The sequence below is a fragment of the Delphinus delphis genome, chromosome 2, assembly GCF_949987515.2.
Source record: "Delphinus delphis chromosome 2, mDelDel1.2, whole genome shotgun sequence".
Lineage (NCBI taxonomy): Eukaryota > Metazoa > Chordata > Mammalia > Artiodactyla > Delphinidae > Delphinus > Delphinus delphis.
This window is the reverse complement of record NC_082684.1, coordinates 4,685,196-4,706,327: the sequence shown is the minus strand read 5'-3', so window position 1 is coordinate 4,706,327 and position 21,132 is coordinate 4,685,196. Positions and strand designations below refer to the sequence as shown.

At 34.4% G+C, this 21,132-nt stretch overlaps 1 long non-coding RNA gene, 13 other non-coding genes and 2 pseudogenes across 14 annotated transcripts; all 16 read left to right on the top strand.

The window, feature by feature from the left end:
• The first annotated feature begins 1,456 nt into the window (after positions 1 to 1,456).
• Positions 1,457 to 1,528, top strand: LOC132421380 (small nucleolar RNA SNORD113/SNORD114 family). The gene has a single exon (XR_009518641.1). It is a non-coding gene; the product is annotated as a small nucleolar RNA SNORD113/SNORD114 family (small nucleolar RNA).
• Positions 1,529 to 2,411: 883 nt separating this feature from the next.
• LOC132421379 (small nucleolar RNA SNORD113/SNORD114 family) lies at positions 2,412 to 2,486 on the top strand. The gene has a single exon (XR_009518640.1). It is a non-coding gene; the product is annotated as a small nucleolar RNA SNORD113/SNORD114 family (small nucleolar RNA).
• A 564-nt stretch (positions 2,487 to 3,050) lies between these two features.
• LOC132421436 (small nucleolar RNA SNORD113/SNORD114 family) lies at positions 3,051 to 3,125 on the top strand. The gene has a single exon (XR_009518687.1). It is a non-coding gene; the product is annotated as a small nucleolar RNA SNORD113/SNORD114 family (small nucleolar RNA).
• A 1,357-nt stretch (positions 3,126 to 4,482) lies between these two features.
• On the top strand, positions 4,483 to 4,554 carry LOC132421428 (small nucleolar RNA SNORD113/SNORD114 family). The gene has a single exon (XR_009518680.1). It is a non-coding gene; the product is annotated as a small nucleolar RNA SNORD113/SNORD114 family (small nucleolar RNA).
• A 4,426-nt stretch (positions 4,555 to 8,980) lies between these two features.
• Positions 8,981 to 9,052, top strand: LOC132421444 (small nucleolar RNA SNORD113/SNORD114 family). The gene has a single exon (XR_009518692.1). It is a non-coding gene; the product is annotated as a small nucleolar RNA SNORD113/SNORD114 family (small nucleolar RNA).
• Positions 9,053 to 9,529: 477 nt separating this feature from the next.
• LOC132419410 (uncharacterized) lies at positions 9,530 to 11,527 on the top strand. Its single transcript, XR_009518191.1, has 3 exons — positions 9,530 to 9,617; positions 10,507 to 10,580; positions 11,461 to 11,527. It is a non-coding gene; the product is annotated as an uncharacterized lncRNA (long non-coding RNA).
• Positions 9,922 to 9,993, top strand: LOC132421370 (small nucleolar RNA SNORD113/SNORD114 family). The gene has a single exon (XR_009518632.1). It is a non-coding gene; the product is annotated as a small nucleolar RNA SNORD113/SNORD114 family (small nucleolar RNA).
• On the top strand, positions 10,896 to 10,967 carry LOC132421422 (small nucleolar RNA SNORD113/SNORD114 family). The gene has a single exon (XR_009518675.1). It is a non-coding gene; the product is annotated as a small nucleolar RNA SNORD113/SNORD114 family (small nucleolar RNA).
• Positions 11,528 to 11,850: 323 nt separating the features above from the next.
• On the top strand, positions 11,851 to 11,927 carry LOC132421411 (small nucleolar RNA SNORD113/SNORD114 family). The gene has a single exon (XR_009518665.1). It is a non-coding gene; the product is annotated as a small nucleolar RNA SNORD113/SNORD114 family (small nucleolar RNA).
• A 906-nt stretch (positions 11,928 to 12,833) lies between these two features.
• On the top strand, positions 12,834 to 12,908 carry LOC132421374 (small nucleolar RNA SNORD113/SNORD114 family). Its single transcript, XR_009518634.1, has one exon. It is a non-coding gene; the product is annotated as a small nucleolar RNA SNORD113/SNORD114 family (small nucleolar RNA).
• Positions 12,909 to 14,447: 1,539 nt separating this feature from the next.
• Positions 14,448 to 14,511, top strand: LOC132421412 (small nucleolar RNA SNORD113/SNORD114 family; annotated as a pseudogene).
• Positions 14,512 to 15,607: 1,096 nt separating this feature from the next.
• On the top strand, positions 15,608 to 15,681 carry LOC132421407 (small nucleolar RNA SNORD113/SNORD114 family). The gene has a single exon (XR_009518662.1). It is a non-coding gene; the product is annotated as a small nucleolar RNA SNORD113/SNORD114 family (small nucleolar RNA).
• An 899-nt stretch (positions 15,682 to 16,580) lies between these two features.
• On the top strand, positions 16,581 to 16,652 carry LOC132421389 (small nucleolar RNA SNORD113/SNORD114 family). The gene has a single exon (XR_009518646.1). It is a non-coding gene; the product is annotated as a small nucleolar RNA SNORD113/SNORD114 family (small nucleolar RNA).
• An 840-nt stretch (positions 16,653 to 17,492) lies between these two features.
• Positions 17,493 to 17,567, top strand: LOC132421392 (small nucleolar RNA SNORD113/SNORD114 family). Its single transcript, XR_009518648.1, has one exon. It is a non-coding gene; the product is annotated as a small nucleolar RNA SNORD113/SNORD114 family (small nucleolar RNA).
• A 1,505-nt stretch (positions 17,568 to 19,072) lies between these two features.
• Positions 19,073 to 19,142, top strand: LOC132421443 (small nucleolar RNA SNORD113/SNORD114 family; annotated as a pseudogene).
• An 874-nt stretch (positions 19,143 to 20,016) lies between these two features.
• LOC132421384 (small nucleolar RNA SNORD113/SNORD114 family) lies at positions 20,017 to 20,088 on the top strand. The gene has a single exon (XR_009518643.1). It is a non-coding gene; the product is annotated as a small nucleolar RNA SNORD113/SNORD114 family (small nucleolar RNA).
• Positions 20,089 to 21,132: the final 1,044 nt, after the last annotated feature.

Here is a 21,132-nt window from a genome sequence, read left to right as displayed (position 1 = left end):
GAGAAAGTCTGAATCTCGGTGATCACCTTCTCTGTTTGGTACTTTTCAGAATAGAAGCTCAAGGAGATTTCAGCTTCCATTGTGATCAAGGTTCTCCTTTTCAGTTTGCTATGGGACAGAGACCCAGGTGAGTTATGGCCAGGGCTCCTGTCTTGGTTTGGGGAATTGGTTTAAGTGTTTTCATTACATTCTCAAAAGTCATTGATATATATCAAAGGGTTGATGATGCCTGTTGAAAAATAAGCCATGAGAGCTTATGCTGATGAAATAATCATCTAGATCCTGGAAATTCATTAAGGAAAGTGATCTCATGTATGGTGATAGTGATTGGAGAGAACGTATGGATATTCGCAGGTCTTGTTCTTGGGTTTTGGATATTCGTGTCTTTCTTTCATTAATATCAATGATATAATGATTTAATTGATAGAGATATGTCAATGAACGAACTAAAATTGAACCCAAGGGGACCAACAAACAAGGTGGGTAGAGGATGAGGCATAGGCAAGGAACCATATGTATCTGGAAGCCTGAGGGCCAAGGATACGATACATACTCTGTTTTGATTTCTTCCTATGGACAGATGTTCAGAATATATAAGTCATGCTCTTAGTTTGGTTTACTAAATTTATATTTAATACTTTTAATCGATCAATGATAGAACCATTCAAAATATGTAAATAGTAGATTAAGAAGAGATGGTCATTTATTGCCAAATGTGGACACACGTGGGCAATTTCCACCCCTTATGCCCCTTAATTACAATTGGACCTAGGAGGTCAACTGTTTGGCCAAGAGTCATGTAGATGTGAATAACTGAGTCAATTTTATTGTTCTTGGCCGCTCTCAAGTTTAAGGGTATTATTTTCTGTAGAAAAAAACATCTCTTCATTATGAAAGAGTGGTCAGTTCCTCATGACTGAGAACATTAACTGTGGAAAGAAAGCATCAATGTTCATAAGTTTCCTTACTCTCTCTTTTGTTTCATCGACTGTGCTTTTATTGATTAAAATGGACACATTTGAGCTGAGCAAGCTATCAGTATTCCATGGTGAGGTACCTTATGATTGCAGGAACCCATGTGAGTAATAAGCAAATTTCTTGTCATGGTTTCCGTTTATTTTTGTCTGCCTGGGTGTGCATTCAAGGTATTATTCGAGATATTCATATAGGAAAACAAAAGGCCAGTGCAGTTCGGTGATAAATGTTACATTTTATGAAACATTAATTGATTACTGCCCCAATTAATAAAATAAAATAAAACAAAACAAAACAACACAAAATCAGCATCATGATTTATAGGAGAGACACACTGCTGTGAGAATGAACTATGGAGAGAGGAGGGGAGTCATGACTGCCCTTGTGTTTTGTGATTAATAGGCTTTTCAGTATTTATGAGAGATTTATTACCTTAATCAGTACACAATGTAGAAATAATGAAGAGAAGGAGGGACACTATTGGATTGATGATGATTACTGGTGGCGTACCAGTCGTGTATGATGAATACATGTCTGGAACTCTGAGGTCCGATGCAAATGGAATCTAGTCCATTGTCCTATTGGAAGTGACCCTAGGGGCTGAGGTCAGGAATGAATTAGGGGCTCCTTTGCAGTCTTTGTGTTCATGCCTTTTCATTTTGTTCGTGCAAATGAAAAACTGAGGCCCTCTTCATAAATATATGAATTAAAATAAAGAAAAATGATGGAAAACAATTTCTATTCATGGATATATGGGTGGAAAAAAGATATACCATTAATATGTCAAGGAAAGCCTGGATTTCAATTTTAAAGCCATGGGACATGACTGTTACCACTTAGGGTAAGGAGAAGGGGACCAGGGGAAGTGGTAGACAACCTTCATATTCTGGCGCAGAGGCAAGATTGAAGTTGTTCCTTTTCAACAGGTCTCACATACCTGCTATGTTAGGGATAGCCTAAGTAACGATGTGAATGTGGAAGCAAGGATGAGTGGAGAGTGTCTCCACCATTTTTATAATCTGCTTCGCTTTATACTCCTCAGAATGGATGCACTGGATCAGAAATGAGGACTCGTCCTTGAGGGCCAGCCTAGGATGGCATCATGGTTGTAGGAGCCAGGAGACCTGTGTGAGCATCATCTAGTTCCTAGTCTGGGGGTGGGTGCTTTCGCTAAAAGTAATGACTATGCTAACCAAATGGATGAAAGAAAATTAAAGGAGGGCATCTTTATCCCATTGATAAACAGGAACTCTTGTGAAGCAAAAACCAGATAATAAATATGAGAGAGATATAATGATGTGAGAATGGTTATAGAGACAAGTGAGCGATATCAAGGCCTCACTGAGTTTTGCGAACCCTAGAGGGTCATAACTGGCATTAGTGAATTAGCACATGCATCAGTGAAACATACAGAATGAAGAGAAAGTCATCTTTTCTGGATTGATGATGATAAATGCCAGCGTATGAGTCACTGATTATGAATAATACGTGTCTGGAACTCTGAGGTCCAATACAAAAGAAATGTGATCTTTCTCTTCATGCTTTTTCATTGGTTTTGCTAATTGAGCCAAAGAAAGCATCAGTCAACAAATCTGCCTATCCATGGAGAGAAAGTCTCAATCTCAGTCGACACCTTCTCTGTTTGGTACTTTTCAGAATAGAAGCACAAGGTGATTTCAGCCTCCATTGTGATCAAGGTTCTCCTTCTCAGGTTGCTATAGGACAGAGACCCAGGTGAGTTATGGCCAAGGTTTCTGCCTTGGTTTGGGGAATTGATTTAAGTGTTTTCATTGTATTCTCAAAAGTCATCGATATATATTAAAGGGTTGATGATATGGCCCATTTAAAAACAAGACGTGATAGCTTATGCTGATGAAGTGATCATCTAGATACTGGAAATGCATTAAGGAAAGAGATCTCATGTATGGTGATAGTGATTGGAGAGAAATTAGGGATGTTTGTGGGTATACTGTTCTTGGGTTTTGTTTTTTCGTGTCTTTCTTTCATTAATATCAATGATGTAATGATTTAATTGATAGTGATGTATCAATGAATGAACTAAAATTGGACCCAAGGGGACCAACGATGATGTTCGGTAGAGGATGAGGCATGGCCAAGGAACTATAAGTATCTGGAATCCTGAGGTCCAAGAAAGGATACATACTTCATTTTCTACATTGATTTCTTCCCTTAGACAAATGTTCGGAATATATAAAATCATGCTCCTACTTTGCATTACTCAATTTATGTTTCATACTATTAATCAATCAGTGATAGAACACTTCAAAATACATAAATAGTAGATTAAGAAGAAAAGGTCCATTATTGTCTACTGTGGACACATGGGGTTTGGCAAGAAGCAATCCTAAATATTTCCATCAGTTAGGACCGTTAATAACAAATGGACCTAGGAGGTCAACTGTTTCCAAGCATCATTTAGATGTGAATAATTAAGATTCAATTTTATTGTTCTGGAGCACTCTCAAGTTTGAGGGTATTTTTGATTGTAGAATAAGAAAAATCTCTGCATTATGAAAGAGTGATCAATTCATGAATATTGAGAACTCTAAATTTGGACAGAAAGCATCAATGTCCATACAGTTTCCTTTTTCTTTCTCTTTTTTGTTTCATTGACTGTGCTTTCTACTGATTAAAATGGACATGTTCAAGCTGATTAAGCTATCAGTATTCCATGGTGATGCACCTTATGATTGCTGGAACCCATGTGGGTAATAAATTTCATGTCATGGTTTCCGTTATTTTTTTTGTCCCTCTGTGTGTGCATTGAGTGTATTATTGGAGAGATACATACAGGAAAAGTAAGGCCAATGCAGCTCAGTGATAAATGTTACATTTTATGAAACATTAATTAATTACTGCCCGGATGGAAAAAAACAAACAAATCAAAACAATACAAAACAAATCAACACAAACCCAGCATCATGGTTTACAGGAGAGACGCACTGCTGTGAGAATGAACTCTTTTGATAAGAGGGATATCATGACTGCCCTTAGATTTTGTGATTAATAGGTTTTCCAATATTTATGAGAGATTTATTTCTTCAATCAGTAAACAATGTAGTAATAAGCAAAGAGAAGGAAAGGCCATAATAGATCGATTCCATGGCGATGCATCATATAACTGCAGGAACCCATGTAATCAATAATCTAATTTCTTGCCTTTCTTTCAGTCTTTTTCCTTCCTCTGAGCATACACTCAGTTTATTTTTAGAAAGATCCATATAGGATAACATAAAGCCAATACACCTCAGTTTTAAATGTTGCATTTTTCAAGCATTAGTTGATTACTACATAGGTGAAAAAAAATACAAAAGCAGCATCATAATTCACAAAAGAGATTCATTGCTGTGAGAATGAACTATTTACAGAATAGGGATATCATGATTATCCTCAGGTTTTGTGTTTAATAGCACTTTCAATTATTTTGTGATGTATTGAATTATTCAATAAACAATGCCCAAATACTTGAGGTCACAGAAGTTACATTGTATGGCTGATTACTCCTGGTGGCTTATGGGTCATGAAAGTTGAATTTGTGTCTGTAACTTTGATGTCCTATTCAAAGCTAATCTAAAGATTTTTCTTTGGGCATCTGCCTTGGGTGGCATCTTTTTTTAGGAGCCAGGAGACCAGTGCTGTCTACAAGAGACCCACTTTAGACCTAGTGACACATACAGACTGAAAGTGAAGGGATGGAAAAAAGATATTTCATGCAAATGGAAATCAAAAGAAAGCTGGAGTAGCAATACTCGTATCAGATAAAATAGACTTTAAAATAAAGACTCTTACAAGAGATATGGAGGGACACTACATAATGATCAAAGGATCAATCCAAGAAGAAGATATAACAATTATAAATATTTATGCACCCAACATAGGGGCACCTCAATACATAAGGCAAATGCTAAAAACCATGAAAGGGAAATTGACAGTAACACAATAATAGTAGAGGACTTTAGCACCCCACTTACACCAATGGACAGGTCATCCAAACAGAAAATAAATAAGGAAACACAAGCTTTAAAATGACACAACAGACCAGATAGATCTAATTGATATTTATAGAACATTCCACCCAAAAGTGACAGATTACACTTTCTTCTCAAGTGCACATGGAACATTCTCCAGGATAGATCACATTTTGGGTCACAAATGAAGGCTTGGAAAATTTAGGAAAATTGAAATCATATCAAGCATCTTTTCTGGCCACAAAGCTATAAGACTGGAAATCCATTACAGGAAAAAAACTGTAAAAAACACAAATACATGGAGGCTAAACAGTGTGCTACTTAATAACCAAAAGATCACTGAAGAACTCAAAGAAGAAATAAAAGAATACATAGAAACAAATGACAGTAAAAACACACCGACCCAAAACCTATGGGATGCAGCAAAAGCAGTGCTAAGAGGGAAGTTTAGAGCAATACACTCTCACCTCAAGAAACATTTCAAATAAACATTTAAAACAACTAGAGAAAGAAGAACAAAGAAAATCCAAAGTCAGTAGAAGGAAAGAAATCATAAAGATCAGAGCAGGAATAAATGGAATAGAAACGAAGAAAACAATAGCAATGATCAATAAAACTAAAAGCTGGTTCTTTGAGAAGATAAACAAAATTGATAAACCCTTAGCCAGACTCATCAAGAAAAAAAGGGAGAAGACACAAATCAATAAAATTAGAAATGAAAAAGGAGAAATCACAACAGACAGTGCAGAAATACAAAGGATTATAACAGACTACTACAAACAACTATATGCCAATAAAATGGACAACCATGAAGAAATGGAAATTCTTGGAAAAGTACAATTTTCCAAGACTGAGCCAGAAAGAATTAGAAACTATAAACAGACCTGTCACAAGTAGTGAAATTGAAACTGTAATTAAAAATCTTCCAACAAACAAAAGCCCAGGACCAGATGGCTTCACAGGCTAATTCTATCAAACATTTAGAGAAAAGCTAACACCCATCCTTCTCAAACTCTTCCAGAAAATTTCAGAGGCACAAACACTCCCAAATTCAATCTACAAAGCCACCATCACCCTGATACCAAAACCAGAAAAAGATATCACAAAAAAAGAAAATTACAGACCAATATCACTGATGAATATAGACGCAAATATCCTCAACAAAATACTAGCAAACAGAATCCAACAACATATTAAAAGGATCATACACCATGATCAAGTGGGGTTTATTCCAGGGATGCAAGGATGCTTCAATATATGCAAATCAATCAATGTGATACACCACATTAACAAAATAAGGAATAAAACCCATATGATCATATCAATAGATGCAGAAAAGCTTTTGACAAAAGTCAACACCCATTTATGGTAAAAACTCTCCAGAAAATGGGCATAGAGGGAACCTGCCTCAACATAATAAAGGCCATATATGACAAAACCACAGCAAGCATCATACTCAATGGTGAAAAACTGAAAGCATTTCCACTAAGATCAGGAACAAGACAAGGATGTCCACTCTCACCTCTCTTATTCAACATAGTTTTGGAAGTCCTAATCACAGCAGTCAGAGAAGAAAAAGAAATAAAAGTAATACAAATTGGAAAAGAAGAAGGAAAACTGTAACTGTTTGCTGATGACATGATACTACACACAGAAAATCCTAAAGATGCCACCAGAAAACTACTAGAACTAATCAATGAATTTGGTAAGGTTGCAGGATACAAAATTAATGCACAGAAATCTTTGGCATTCCTATACACCACCAACAAAAAATCAGAAAGAGAAATTAAGAAAACACTCCCATTTACCATTGCAAGAAAAAGAATAATATATCTAGGAATAAATCTTCCTAAGGAGGTGATCAGTTGATCTTCCCATCAATTGGTTGGAAGAATCAATATTGTGAAAATGACTATACTACCCAAAGCAGTCTACAGATTCAATGTAATCCCTATCAAACTACCAATGACATTCTTCACAGAATTAGAACAAAAAATTTTACAATTTGTATGGAAACACAAAGGACCCTGAATAACCAAAGCAATCTTGAGAAAGAAAAACAGAGTTGGAGGAATGAGGCTCCCTGACTTCAAACTATACCACAAAGCTACAGTAATCAGGACAGTATGGTACTGGCAGAAAAACAGAAATATAGATCAATGGTATAGGATAGAATGCCCAGAGATAAACCCACACACATATGGGCACCTAATTTACGACAATGGAGGCAAGAACATACAATGGAGAAAAGACAGCCTCTTCAGTAAGTGGTGCTGGAAAACTGGACAGCTACATGTAAAAGAGTGAAATTAGAACACTACCTAACACCATACACAAAACTTAACTCCAAATGGATTAAAGACTTAAACATAAGACCAGACACTATAAAACTCTTAGAGGAAAACATAGGAAAAACACTCTTTGACATAAACCACAGCAAGATCTTTTTCACCCACCTCTTAGAGTAACAGAAATAAAAACAAAACTAAACAATGGGACTTAATGAAACTTAAAAGCTTCTGCACAGAAAAGGAAACCATAAACAAGACAAAAAGACAACCCTCAGAATGGGAGAAAATATTTGCAAATGAAACAACAGACAAAGGATTAATCTCCAAAATATACAACAGGTCATGGAACTCAATATCAAAAAAAACAAAACAATCCAGTTAAAAAATGGGCCAAAGACTTAAATAGATATTTCACCAAGGAAGACATACAGATGGCCAACAGGCACATTAAAAGATCCTCAACATCACTAATTATTAGAGAGATGCAAATCAAAACTACAATGAGGTATCACCTCATGCTGGTCAGAATGGCCATTATCAAAAAATCTAGAAACAGTAAATGCTGGTAAGGGTGTGGTGTAAAGGGAACCCTCCTGCACTGTTGGTGGGAATGTAAATTGATACAACCACTATGGAAAACAGTATGGCGTTTCCTTAAAAAACTAAAAATAGAACTATCATACAACCCAGCAATCCCACTACTGGGCAAATACCCTGAGAAAATCATAATTCAAAATGAGACATACACCACAATGTTCATTGCAGCACTATTTACAATAGCCAGGATATGGAACCAACCTAAATGCCCATCGACAGATGAATGGATAAAGAAGACGTGGCACATGTAAACAATGGAATATTTCTCAGCCATAAAAAGAAACAAAATTGAGTTTTGTAGTGAGGTGGATGGACCTAGAGTCTGTCATACAGAGTGAAGTAAGTCAGAAAGAAAAACAAACACCGTATACTAACGCATATATATGGAACCTAAAAGAAAAAAGGTACTGATGAACCTAGATGCAGAGCAGGAATAAAGAGGTAGACATAGAAAATAGACTTTTGGACATGGGGTGGGAGGGCGCAGGTGGGGCGAAGTGAGAGTAGCATTGACATATATACACTACCGAATGTAAAATATTTGGCTGGTGGGAAACAACAGCATAGCACAGGGAGATCAGGTCGGTGCTTTGCAATGACCTAGAGGGGTGGGGTAGGGAGGATAGAGGGAGGCTCAAGAGGGAGGGGATATGGGGACATGTGTATGCATATGGCTGATTTGCTTTGTTGTGCAACAGAAACTAACACAGTATTGTGAAGCAATTATACTCCAATAAAGATCTATTAAGAAATATTTAATCATATTTTTTCTCATGGTTTTGTTGCTTTCTGTGTTTGTGTGTGTGTGTGTGTGTGTGTGTGTGTGTGTGTCTGTGTGTGTGTCTGTGTGTATTAAGGGTAAAGTTCAAAATTTCCGTACAGAATAGTAGATGGCCAAGCTCAATAAGAAATAGAGAATTTGATGAAACATTAAATGATTAATAAATAAATGAAAACAGCATCTAATTCAAAAAAGAGTTTCATTGATATGAAATTGAACTATTACACAGTAGGGATATCATGCTCTTTTTGGGTTTTGCAGATAATAGAATTTAAAAATGTTTGTGAATGGATTACTTGATCAGTTAATAAACAAATAGAAATGAACAAAGAACAGAGACATATTCATGGACGAAGTATGATGATCGTTCCAGGAATAGTCCTTAGTGATGAAAACATGTCTGAAACTCTGAGGTCCAACACAGAGCATAAGTAGTCTATTTCCTTCATTAAAATTGTATAGGGAGATGTCAGGAATACCAAAAGATCATATTCTTGTTGACTTCATAGAGTTATAGTTGTTATTTGTAATTGATCTGTGATGGACTCATTAAGCAAATATAAATGTATAAGGAAAAATAGGGTGAAGTATTTTTCTCATATGAACACCTTTGTTGAAGCAAAAGATATTGTGAATAAAAACTGAAAATTCTGAATCCCATTAAATAAATGGGTGAGGGTCACCTCCTTGACCAGAGTTCTATAGACATGCCTCTGTAAGAGTCATTAAATTATTCTTTTTCAGACTAAAGATTTAGGTTTTTCTTTTAATAAGGTAAAAAATAAATAGAAAAACAATAACTAATAAATAATTAAATACTGAGTATATGAAATTCCAGAAACAAGGATCTGTGGCTTCTGGTCTCAGTATTCTCATCATCTTCTGTGTTTTGTACTCAGAATGAATGCACTAGAGATGGTTTAGAATCATCCATGGTCACCAGATCTGTGGTTGCCTCTGTATAATACGAGGATGGAGATTAATGTGAGTAATAGTTGAAGTTCTTTTTTCAGTTTTTTTTTTATTAAAGAAATTCACTGTATCGTTAAGAAATGTGGAATATGAGTAAAGAAGGTAGCTGCATTTCAGTGTTGAGTATGTTATTACAAACCATTATATTGATTAATGCATATATGGAAAACTGAGCATTAATATGAGACATATATTAAACTAAGAATAATTCCATATACATCAGTGCTCTTGTTTTTTTTTAATGCTAAAATTATCAGTGAATTTGTGATTTATCCAATAAAGAAATAAAAATGTATGTAGAAAAGAGGGTCAATATTGGATCAATGATGACTACCCGTGGCGTAAGAGTCATGTACGATGAATACGTGTCTGGAACTCTGAGGTCCAATGCAAATGGAATCTATTCCATTATCTTGTTTGAAGTGATCCTATAGGCAGAGGTTAGGTATATACAAAGATATTTGTTTTGGTTATTATGACCATGCATTTAAAAAATTTTTATGATTGGATCAATGAAGTAGTCAATATACAAATTTGTAAATTAAATAATGAATATGAAGGCTTTTCAATAATAAAAATATGTGGTTAGTCAAAAATTACTATTATATACAAATACATTAATATATATTGAAACGACGTTTTTAGGTAAAAAGTTATATAAAGATGTTATCTCTTTGGTTAAGAGTGATACAGAAAATGATAGGTATTAGTTACTGACTGAGTCAGTAAGCACTTTGACATTTGATTCATTAAGGAAAAAACGAATAAATAATTACCATAATTTAGTAAATGACTAAATTACTGTGCAAATGAATAGCGGAATATTGGATAAATGGAGAATAAATAAATAGATGGATAAATCTGAATATTTTTATCACCTTGTCTGCTTGTTACTCTTCAGGACAGATGTTCCCCCTACTTCAGCTTCTGCTGTGCTCAGTTGTCCTGCTGCTTCTGTGTCAGAAAGTAACTAAGGTAAATAACAGGCAAGGTTGGTATTCTTGGATTAGGTGATGTGTTTGAGGGTACTCATGGTGTTATTAAAAAGTATTAAATTAATCAAAAATTACTCATAGTTCAATGATAAATCTGAGAAGAAATATTATTTTGAATAATTGATAGTGGGCAGGATTGAGGTTGAATAATGCAAGAGGTGGACGCTTAATGGGAAATGATTCTTAAACTGAGAATTATGGATATTGAAGGGTCTTATTCTTGGGGTTATTATCAAGTAATTAATGATTTAATCAATGCAAATATACAGATGAATGAAGAGAAGAGACTCAATCGTGGACCAATGATGATGATCGTTTCGGGAAGAGTCCTGAACGATGAAAACATGTCTGAAACTCTGAGGTCCAACCCAGAACATAAGTAGTCTCTCCCTCTTTGAAATTGCTTTTGTAGAAAGAGGTCAGGAATATTTAAAGATCATATTCTTGTATTGATTTCATGGATTTAGAGTTGTTAGTATTAATGGATCTGTGATGGAACCATTAAGCAAATATAAATTAACATGTAAGGAAAGAATAGGGTGAAGCATGGTCCAAATTGAACGTATTTTGTGAGGCAAAAGATATGGTTAATAAGCATTGAAAACACTGATGCCCATTAGATAAATGGGTGAGGGTCACTTATTTGACCAAGATTAGGTAGAAATGCATAAGTAGGCATCAGTTTAATTGTTCTGCTTTAGCCAAATGGTTGTGGTTTTTCTTTTAACAAGACAAAAAATGGAGAGAATAAGAAAAACTAATAAATATCTAAATACTGACTAAATGAAATGTAGAAAACAAGGATCACTGGTGATTAGGTCTCAATATTTTTATTATCTTTCATGTTCTGTACTCTCCAGAATGAATGCATCATTTAGCATCTTCCATGAACATGAACTCTGTGGTTGCTTCTGTATAATAGGAGGATGAAGATTAATGTGAGTAATAGTTGAAGTTCTTTTTTCAGTTTGCTTTTTTATTAAAGTAATTCACTGTATTGTTTGGAATGTGGAATATAAATAAAGAAGGCAGCTGTATCTCAGCATTGAGTATGGATATACAAACCATCATATTGATTAATGCATATATGGAAAACTGAGACTGTTAGTATGAGATGTATTACACTGAGAATAATTCTATGTACATCAGGGGTCTTCTTGGGTTTTTTGAATTGTACTGCGAAAATTATTAGTGAGTTTTTAATTTAATCAATAAAGAAATAGAAATGTATGTAGAAATAAGAACAGTACTGGATCGATGATGCTTTCTGGTCATCATCAATATGAGTTGTATATGATGAATACATGTCTGGAACACTGAGGTCCAATATTAAATTAAGCTTGTCCATTCTCAACTTGAGAAGGTGTCCTATAGACAAATGTTAGGAATAAATGAGGGGCTTGTTTTTTGTCTTTGTGTTCATGCATTTCATTCTATTATTATAATTGGATACTATGAGAATCTATAAATAAATATATAATTAAAAATAACGATGAATGGAGTAAAACACTTTCCAATTACCAAAATATGTGGTGAGACAAGAAATATTATTAATATATCATGGAAACCCTGAAGTTCAATTAGTAATGAATGGTACATGACCATTACCACTTAGGGTAAGAATGAGGTAGACAGGATAATTTGTAGACAACCTTCATATTCTGGCTCAGTGGCAAGATTAAAGTGGTTCGTTTTCAACAGACTTAATACATACACTAAATTAATGATTGCCTAAATATCTGTGTGAATGTTGAAGTAAGGGTAAGTGGAGAGTGTCTCCACCATTTTTATCATCTGCTTTGCTTTATACTCCTCAGAGTGGACACACTGGAGCTGAAAGAAAGATTCTTCCTTGAGCACCAGCCTAGGATGGCATCTTTGTTTTAGGAGCCAAGAGACCAGTGTGAGCAAAATCAAATTTGTAGTCTTGGGTTGGGTGGTTTTTCTAACATATTTACTGAATTAATAAAATATTTGAAGTATAATTAAAGAAGGCTATTTTTATCCTATTGATAATAAAGAGATTAATATGAAGCATTATATTGATTAATGCAGATTTGAAAAACTGATCATAAATATGAAAGAGATATAATTATGTGAGTATCTTTCTAGAGACATGTTAGTGGTATCAAGGCCTTGTTGGGTTTTGTGACTCATAGAGTTATAGATTATAATTAGTGAATCAATGAACTAATCAATTAACAATATAGAATGAAGAGACATTCATCTTTTCTGGATCAGTGATGATAAATGCCGGCGTATGAGTCATCGATGATGAATAATACGTGTCTCGAACTCTGAGGTCCAATACAAAAGAAATGTGGTCTTTCTTTTCATGAATGTTCATTGGTTATGCTAATTAAACCAATGAAAGCATCAATCAAGAAATCTGCGGATCAAAGGAGAGAAAGTCTCAATCTCGGTCATCACCTTCTCTGTTTGGTACTTTTCAGAATAGTAGCTCAAGGTGATTTCAGCCTCCATTGTGATCAAGGCTCTCCTTTTCGGGTTGCTATGGGACAGAGACCCAGGTGAGTAATGGCCAGTGTTCCTCTCTTGGTTTGGGGAATTGGTTTAAGTGTTTTCATTGTATTTTCAAACATAATCGATATATATCAAAGAGTTGATGATGGCCTGTTGATAAATAACCGTGAGAGCTTATGCTGATGAAGTGATAATCTAGAACCTGGAAATTCATTAACCAAGGAGATCTCATGTATGGTGATAATGTTTGGAGAGAAGTTAAGGATATTTGCTGGTCTGGTTCTTGGGTTTTGGGTATTCATGTTTTTCTTTCATTAGTATTAATAATGTAATGATTTAATTGATAGAGATGTACCAATGAATGAACTAAAATTGGACCCAAGGGGACCAACGATGAAGTTGGGTAGAGGATGAGGCATTAATGGGCAAGGAACCATAAGTATCTGGAAGCCTGAGGACCAAGAAGTGTACACACTCTATTTTCTACATTGATTTTGTCCTATGGACACATGTTTGAAATATATAAAGTCATGCTCTTAGTTTGGGTTAATAGATTTTGATTTAGTATTATTAATGGATAAATAATAGAACCATTAAAGATATATAAATAATAGCTTAAGAAGAAAAGGTAAATTATTAGGTACCTATGAAAATATATTGTCAGCCAAGAAATAGTAATGAAGATTGCCAGCACTGATGCCCATTAGGAAATGAATGGATCAATGGTGTCACCTCGTTGACCAAGCATCATACAGATGTGATGATTAAGTGTCAGTTTTATTGATCTGTGTCATTCTCAAGTTTGAGGTTCTTTTTGTTCATAGAAAAATTCTCTAAATTATGAAAAAGTTATAAATTCTTCATGATTTGTGTACTATAAATCTAGAAAGCAAGAATCAATTGCAATACATTTTCCTTTTTTTTAAACATCCGCTGTGCATTGTACTTCTGAAAATGGACATGTTCGAGCTGATTAACCATGATTCCATGGTCATGCACCTTGTGATTGCATCGCTGTGTTAGATTCACAGGAACCAATGTGAGTAATAGTCAAATTTCTTGTCTCAGTTTCAGTGATTTTTTTTTTCCTGTGCATTATTCACTGTTTTATTTGAAAGTTCCATACAGAATAAAAGAAGGCCAACTGTAACTCAGTGATATATATTGAATACTGCTTAGATGAAAAACGGCATCATTATTTTTAAGAAAGATACTCTGCTGTGAGAATGAATTATTTACAGAATAAGGATATAATGACTCTTCTTGGGTTTTGTAAATAAACTGTTTTAAATTATTATTATTGATTTTTCTGAATTAGTCAATAAACCATGTAGAAATGAGTGAAGAAAAAGAGGGACAATATTGGATCGATGATGACTACTGGTGGTGAATGAGTCGTGTACGATGACTGGAAGTCTGATGTCCGATGCAAATGGAATCTAGTCCATTGTCCTATTTGAGTTGATTCTAGAACACTTGTCTGATATATACAAGGGACTTGTTTTTGGTCTTTATGTTTATGCATTTTCTTTATATTTTATAATTGGGCTAATCAAATAAGCAATAAACAAGCATATAAATAAATAAAGATGAAGGCAGTGAAATATTGTCCAATTATAAACATATGTGGTGATAGAAAAAACAATATTAGTAAATTTGAAAACAGTGAAGTCCAAAGAGAAATAAATGGTACATGAAAAATCTTTGACTAAGAGAAAGATGGACAATTGTAGTAATAATCACTGCTCATTTTCTTGGTCAGCGTCAAGTTTTAAGTTCATTTTCTTAAGAGAAATTGAAATAAATATACTCCAGATTAATGATTGTCTAAACCACTGAAAAATGAAATGCAGAAGCAAGAATCAGTGGAGATTAGTTCTCAATTTTTTGTCATGTGCTCTGCCCTGTACTCCTCAGAATGGATGCCCTTGAGCTGATCTAAGCATCTTGCATGGTCAGAAGCCCTATGGTTGCATCTGTGTTAGGAGGATGGAGAACAATGTGAGTAGTAGTCAGTGTTCGTGTCTTGGATTGAGCCGTATTTTTAAAAAGACACTTACTGTACTGTTAAAAAATATAGTAGAAGTCCAAACTTGCCAAAGTCAAGGAATATGATCATTAATCCATATATGAAACACTGAGCTCAGTTAATGAGAGAGTTGAGTGTCAGGGGAGATGATGGTTTAGATAGATGTTAGGGATATTTAAGGGTCTTACTCATGATTTATTTGTGTGACTTATGTTTATTTATTTATTTTAAAATATTTATTTATTTATTTGGCTATGCCGGGTCTTAGTTGCAGCATTCAGTACCTTTAGTTGCAGCATGCAGGGTCTTTAGTTGAAGCATGTGAGCTCTTAGTTGTGGCATGCAGTATCTAGTTCCCTGACCAGGGATCAAACCCGGGCCCCCTGTATGGGGAGCATGGAGTCTTAACCACTGGACTACCAGGGGAGTCATTTAAATAATAGTGAATTAATCAATAAACAGATGTAGACGATACTGGAGAAAAGAGCCCCTCCTGGACCACTGATGATGACTGGAGGCATAGGAGTCATATATGGTGAATACCATGTGTCTGTAACCCTGATTCCACACAACGCAAAATCTAGCCAATGTTCTGTGATAAATGACCCCATGGGTCGATGTTAGGAAAATACAAGCATCATATTCCATTTTTGGGGTTAGATGTATTAATAATAATAAATCAGTAATTGAGCCCTGAAAAAATGTAAAAAAAAGATGAAAAGAAGAAGGTGAAGCATTGTCCACCAGGATCATATGTGGTCAGGCAAGAAATATTATTAATAAAATAGAAAACATTCATGCCCTTTAAGCAATAAATGAATAAGTGTCTTGCCCTTTTGCTGAAAGGATCATACAGACACTGATAAGTAAGAGTCAACATTGTTGATCTGGGTCAGTCTCAAGTTTAAGGTTTTCTTTTGTTAAGAGAAAAAAATACTACACTATGAAAAATTCATGAATGCTTAAATGAGTAAATGAAATGTGGATAACAAGGATCAATGGAAATAAGGTCTGAAATTTTTTATCATCTTTTCTGCTCTGTACTCCTTAGAATGGGAGCACTTAAGCTGGTTGAAGGATTCTTCTGTGGTCCTGAGAGCTCTGGCTGCATTCACGTGTTAGGACTGTGGAGACCATGTGAGTAATAGACAAATTTTGGCCTTAGTTTCAATATTTTATTTAAGGCTATTGACTGTATTATTGCAAGTTGTGATATATAATCAATGAAATCCAAATAGCCCAGTGTGAAATAATGGGATTAATATGAAGTACTATATTGATTCATTCATAAAATGAAAAATGAGAGTTATTAATGAAAGATGTTGACACGAGAATGATTCTAAATATAAGATATTTCTAAGCTCTTCGGTGGTTCCGATGAATAACCATTTTAAAAATTATAATTACCGAATTATGAATTGACCCATAAATAGTGTGGAAAGGAATGAAGAAAAAGAGATACTGTACTGGATTAATGATGACTACTGGCGGCATGTGAGTCACATACGATGAGTGTGTGTCTGGAACTCTGAGGCCCAATAAAATTAATCTAGTCCATTTTCATTATTTGAAGGTATTCTATAGACAGATGTCAGGAATATACCGAGATCTTGATTTGTTCCTTATGTGTATGCATTTTCATCTATTATTATAATTGGATAAATAAGAGAATCTATAAATAATTATATAAATCAGTAAAGATGAATGTGTGAAGCATTGGCCATTATATAAATATGTGAATGGTATATGACTGTTAACTGTTTTCTAAGGGAATAAAAGTCTTACATAATGTTCATAATCTGGTCAAGGGTCAAACTTGTTCATTTTCTTAAGAGAAATGAATATTCACACCAAATTAATGATTGCCTAAGGATTGATTAAATGAAAGGTAAAAGCAATCAATGATCAGTGGAGAGAATGTCTCAACCATTTTGATCATCTGTTCTTCCCTCTTCTCCTCAGAAGCAACACAGTGGACCTGATTTAAGGACCTTTCCTTGATTGACAGCCTTAGGATAGGATCTGTGTTTTAGGATCCCAGAGATCTATGTGAGTAATATGCAAATTCTTTCCTTGGTTTGGATGTTTTGTTAAGGGTCTTCATTGTGTTAACAAAAAGAATTAAAAATATTCCAGAAAGTCCAATGTGTCCTTGTAACAAATATGTGATTAATAGAATCACAATGATTAAAGCATTTATGAAAAGTTGTATAATTAATAACAAAGATACATTGATTTGAGAATGACTCAAAATACATATCAGGAATAACAAGGACTTCTTGGCGTTTTGTGAATCATATTGTTTTAAAGTTGTAATTAGTGAATTAATGAATTAACCAATAAATGATATAGAATGAATGAAGAGAAAGTCATCTTTTCTGGATTGATGATGATATATGCTAGCGTGTGAGTCATTGATGACGAATAATACATATCTGGAACGCTGAGGTCCAATACAAAAGAAATGTGGTCTTCTCTTCATGTGTTTTCATTGGTTATGCTAATGAAAGCATCAGTCAACAAATCCGCCGATCCATGGTGTGAAAGTCTCAATCTCGGTCATCACCTTCTCTGTTTGGTACTTTTCAGAATAGAAGCTCAAGGTGAGTTCAGCCTCCATTTTGATCAAGGTTCTCCTTTCCAGGTTGCTATGGGACAGAGACCCAGGTAAGCTATAGCCAGGGTTCCTGTCTTGGTTTGGGGAGTTGGTTTAAGTGTTTTCATTGTATTCTTTGAAAGTAGTAAATATAATCAAAAAGTTAACTATGGCCCAATGATAAATATCATATGAGACCTTATGTTGATTAATTGATAATATATAACATTCATATTTATTAATGAATGGTATAATCTATGTTGGTATTAGAGACAAGTCAGGGATATCCAATGGCTAGTTGTTTGGTTTTTGTTACTCAAATATTTATTTTATTATTATAAGTGAAGTAATCATTTAATTGATACAAATATATAAATAAATGAACTAAACATGGGCCCAAATGAATCAATGATGATTAACACATGACCATGGATGACGAAAAATAAGGGTCTGGAACGCTGAGGCCCAACACAGTCCATACTCTTTTTCTTTGTTTATTTCATCCTATGCACAGATGTTAAGAAGTTCAAGTGCTTAGACCGAGGTTAAAAATTAGTAATACAGCAATGAGAGCACCATTAAAAATATGTGGATAATAGATGAAGAAGAAAAGTAAATTATTGTCTAATTAGGAATATATATAATGAGGCAAGAAATATTAATAAAAATTGCCAACATTGATGTCCATTATGAAATGGATGGCTCAGGGGTATCACCTCTCTGGCCAAGTATCAAATAGACTTGAACTATTCAGAGTTGATTTTATTGTTCTGAGTCAATCTCAAGTTTGAAGTTGTTCTTTCTGTTAAGAGAAAACAATGTCTGCGTTATAAAAAAGTTATAAATTCCTAAATGACTGGGTAAATGAAATGTAGAATGCAAGAGTCAATGGCAATAAATTTGTTTTTTTTCCTCATTGACTGTGCTTCATATTGTTCAAAATGGACACATTCGCGCTGATGAAGCGTTATTCCGTGGTGATGCACCTTAATGATTGCATCTCTGTGTTAGAAGCACAGAGACCAATGTGAGTAATAGTCAAATTTCTTGTCTTGGTTTCAGTGATTTTTTTCCCTCTGTCTGTGTATACAGTGTACTATTTGAAAATTCCATATAGGATGGCAGAGGGACAATGCAGCTCAGTGATACAGAAGTTTATGAAACATTAATTGATTAATGCATAGATGAGTAACAGCATATAATTTAAAAAGAGGTACATTGCTGTGAGAATGATCTATTTATAGATAGAAATATCATAACTCTTCTTTGGATTTGTGAATAATAGGGTTTTTAAATTATTATGAGTGACTTACTGAATTAGTCAATAAACAAATAGAAATGAACAAAAAAAGAGACTCAATCGTGGGCCAATGATGATGATTGTGATGGGAAGAGTCCTGAATGCTGAAAACATGGTTGAAACTGAGGTCCAACCCAGATCATAAGTAGTCTATTCCCTGTTTGAAATTATTTCTATAGAGAGATGTCAGGAATATAAAGAAATCATATTCTTATATTGATTTCATAGACTTAGATTTGTTGTTATTAATGGATCTGTGATGGAACCATTAAGCAAGTATAAATAAACATATAAGGAAGAGTAGGGTGAAACATTGTCCAAATTGGAACTTTGTGACAAAAGTTACTGTTAACAAACATTGAAAACACTGATGCCCATTAAATAAATGGCTGAGGGTCACCTATTTGACCCAGTTTGGATAGAAATGCATATGTAAGAGTCAGTTTACTTGTTCTGCCTCAGACTAAAGACTGAGCTTTCTCTTTTAACAAAATAGAAAGTATTGAAAGAAAAAATAATAACTACCTAAATACTGAGTAAATGAAATTTGGAAAATAAGGATCAATGGCAATTAGGTCTGAATATTTTTATCATCTCCTGTGTTCTGTACTCCTCAGAATGAAGGCAATAGAGATGATTTAGCGTCTTTCATGGGCATGAGCTCTGTGCTTGCCTCTGAATAGTAGGAGGATGGAGATTAATGTGAGTAATAGTCGAAGTTCTTTTCTCAGTTTGTTTTTTTATTAAAGTAATTCAATGTATGATTAAGAAATGTGGACTATAAGTAAAGAAGGCGGCTGCATCTCAGTGTTGAGTATTGGTATAAGAATCATTATATTGATTAATGAATATACGGAAAACTGAGAGTGTTAATGAGAGATGTATTAAAGTAAGAATATTCTATATACATCAAAGCTCTTCTTGTTTTTCTAATTGTACTGAATTTGTGATTTTGTGATTTACACAATAAAGAAATAGAAATATATTTAGAAAAAAAGGGACAATATTGGATCGATGATGACTACCGGTGGCGTATGAGTCGTGTACGATGAATACGTGTCTGGAGCTCTGAAGTCCGATGCAAATGAATTCTAGTCCATTTTCCTGTTTGCAGTGACCTTATAGGCAGTGATTAGGAATACACAAAGATGTTTGTTTTGGTTATTATGACCAGGCATTTTTTTCTATTTTTGTAACTGAATCAATGAAATAGTGAATATACAGATGTGTAAAATTTAAAAAATGATGAATGTGAAGCCTTTTCCAATTATAAAAATATGTGGCTAGGCAAAAATTACTATCATATATTAATACATTAATATTTTTTGAGGGGCTTCCCTGGCGGTCCAGTGGTTAAGAATTCGTTTTCCAATGCAGTGAGTGCGGTTTCGATCCCTGGTCGGGGAGCTAAGATCCCACATGCCTCGTGGCCAAAAAAACAAAACATAAAACAGAAGCAATATTGGAACAAATTCAGTAAAGACTTTAAAAATGGTCCACATCCAAAAAACACCCCCATAATTCTTTTTTAAAAAATTTATTGAAAAGACTTATAACCATTGGGAAAGAAGTGGTATATCACCTCTTTGGCTAGGGGCGATATAGAAAATGACAGGTATTGGTTACTGACTGAGTCAGTTACAACTTTGACATTTGATTTATTAAGGGAAAAAGAAACAAATATTACCATAATTTAGTCAATGCCTCAATTACTGTGCAAATGAATAGTGTGATATTTGGATCAATGGAGAGCGTATATCTCAGTATTTTTATCACCTTGTCTGCTTGTTATTCTTCAGGATGAATGTTCCTGCTATTTCAGCTTCTGCCGTGCTCACTTGTCACACCGCCCCTGTGTCAGGAAGGAAACTAAGGTGAGCAATGGGCAAGGTTGTTGTCTTGGACTGGTGGTGCGTTTGAGGGTACTCATGGTGTTATTAAAACGTATTACATTAATCAAAAACTTACTCATAGTTCAATGATAAATATAAGAAATATTCTTTTGAATAATTGATAATGGATAGGATTGAGGTTGAAAATTGGAAGAGATGGGCCCTTAGTGGGAAATGATTCTGTAAACTGAGGTTAGGGGTATTGAAGAGTCTTATTCTTGGAATATTTAG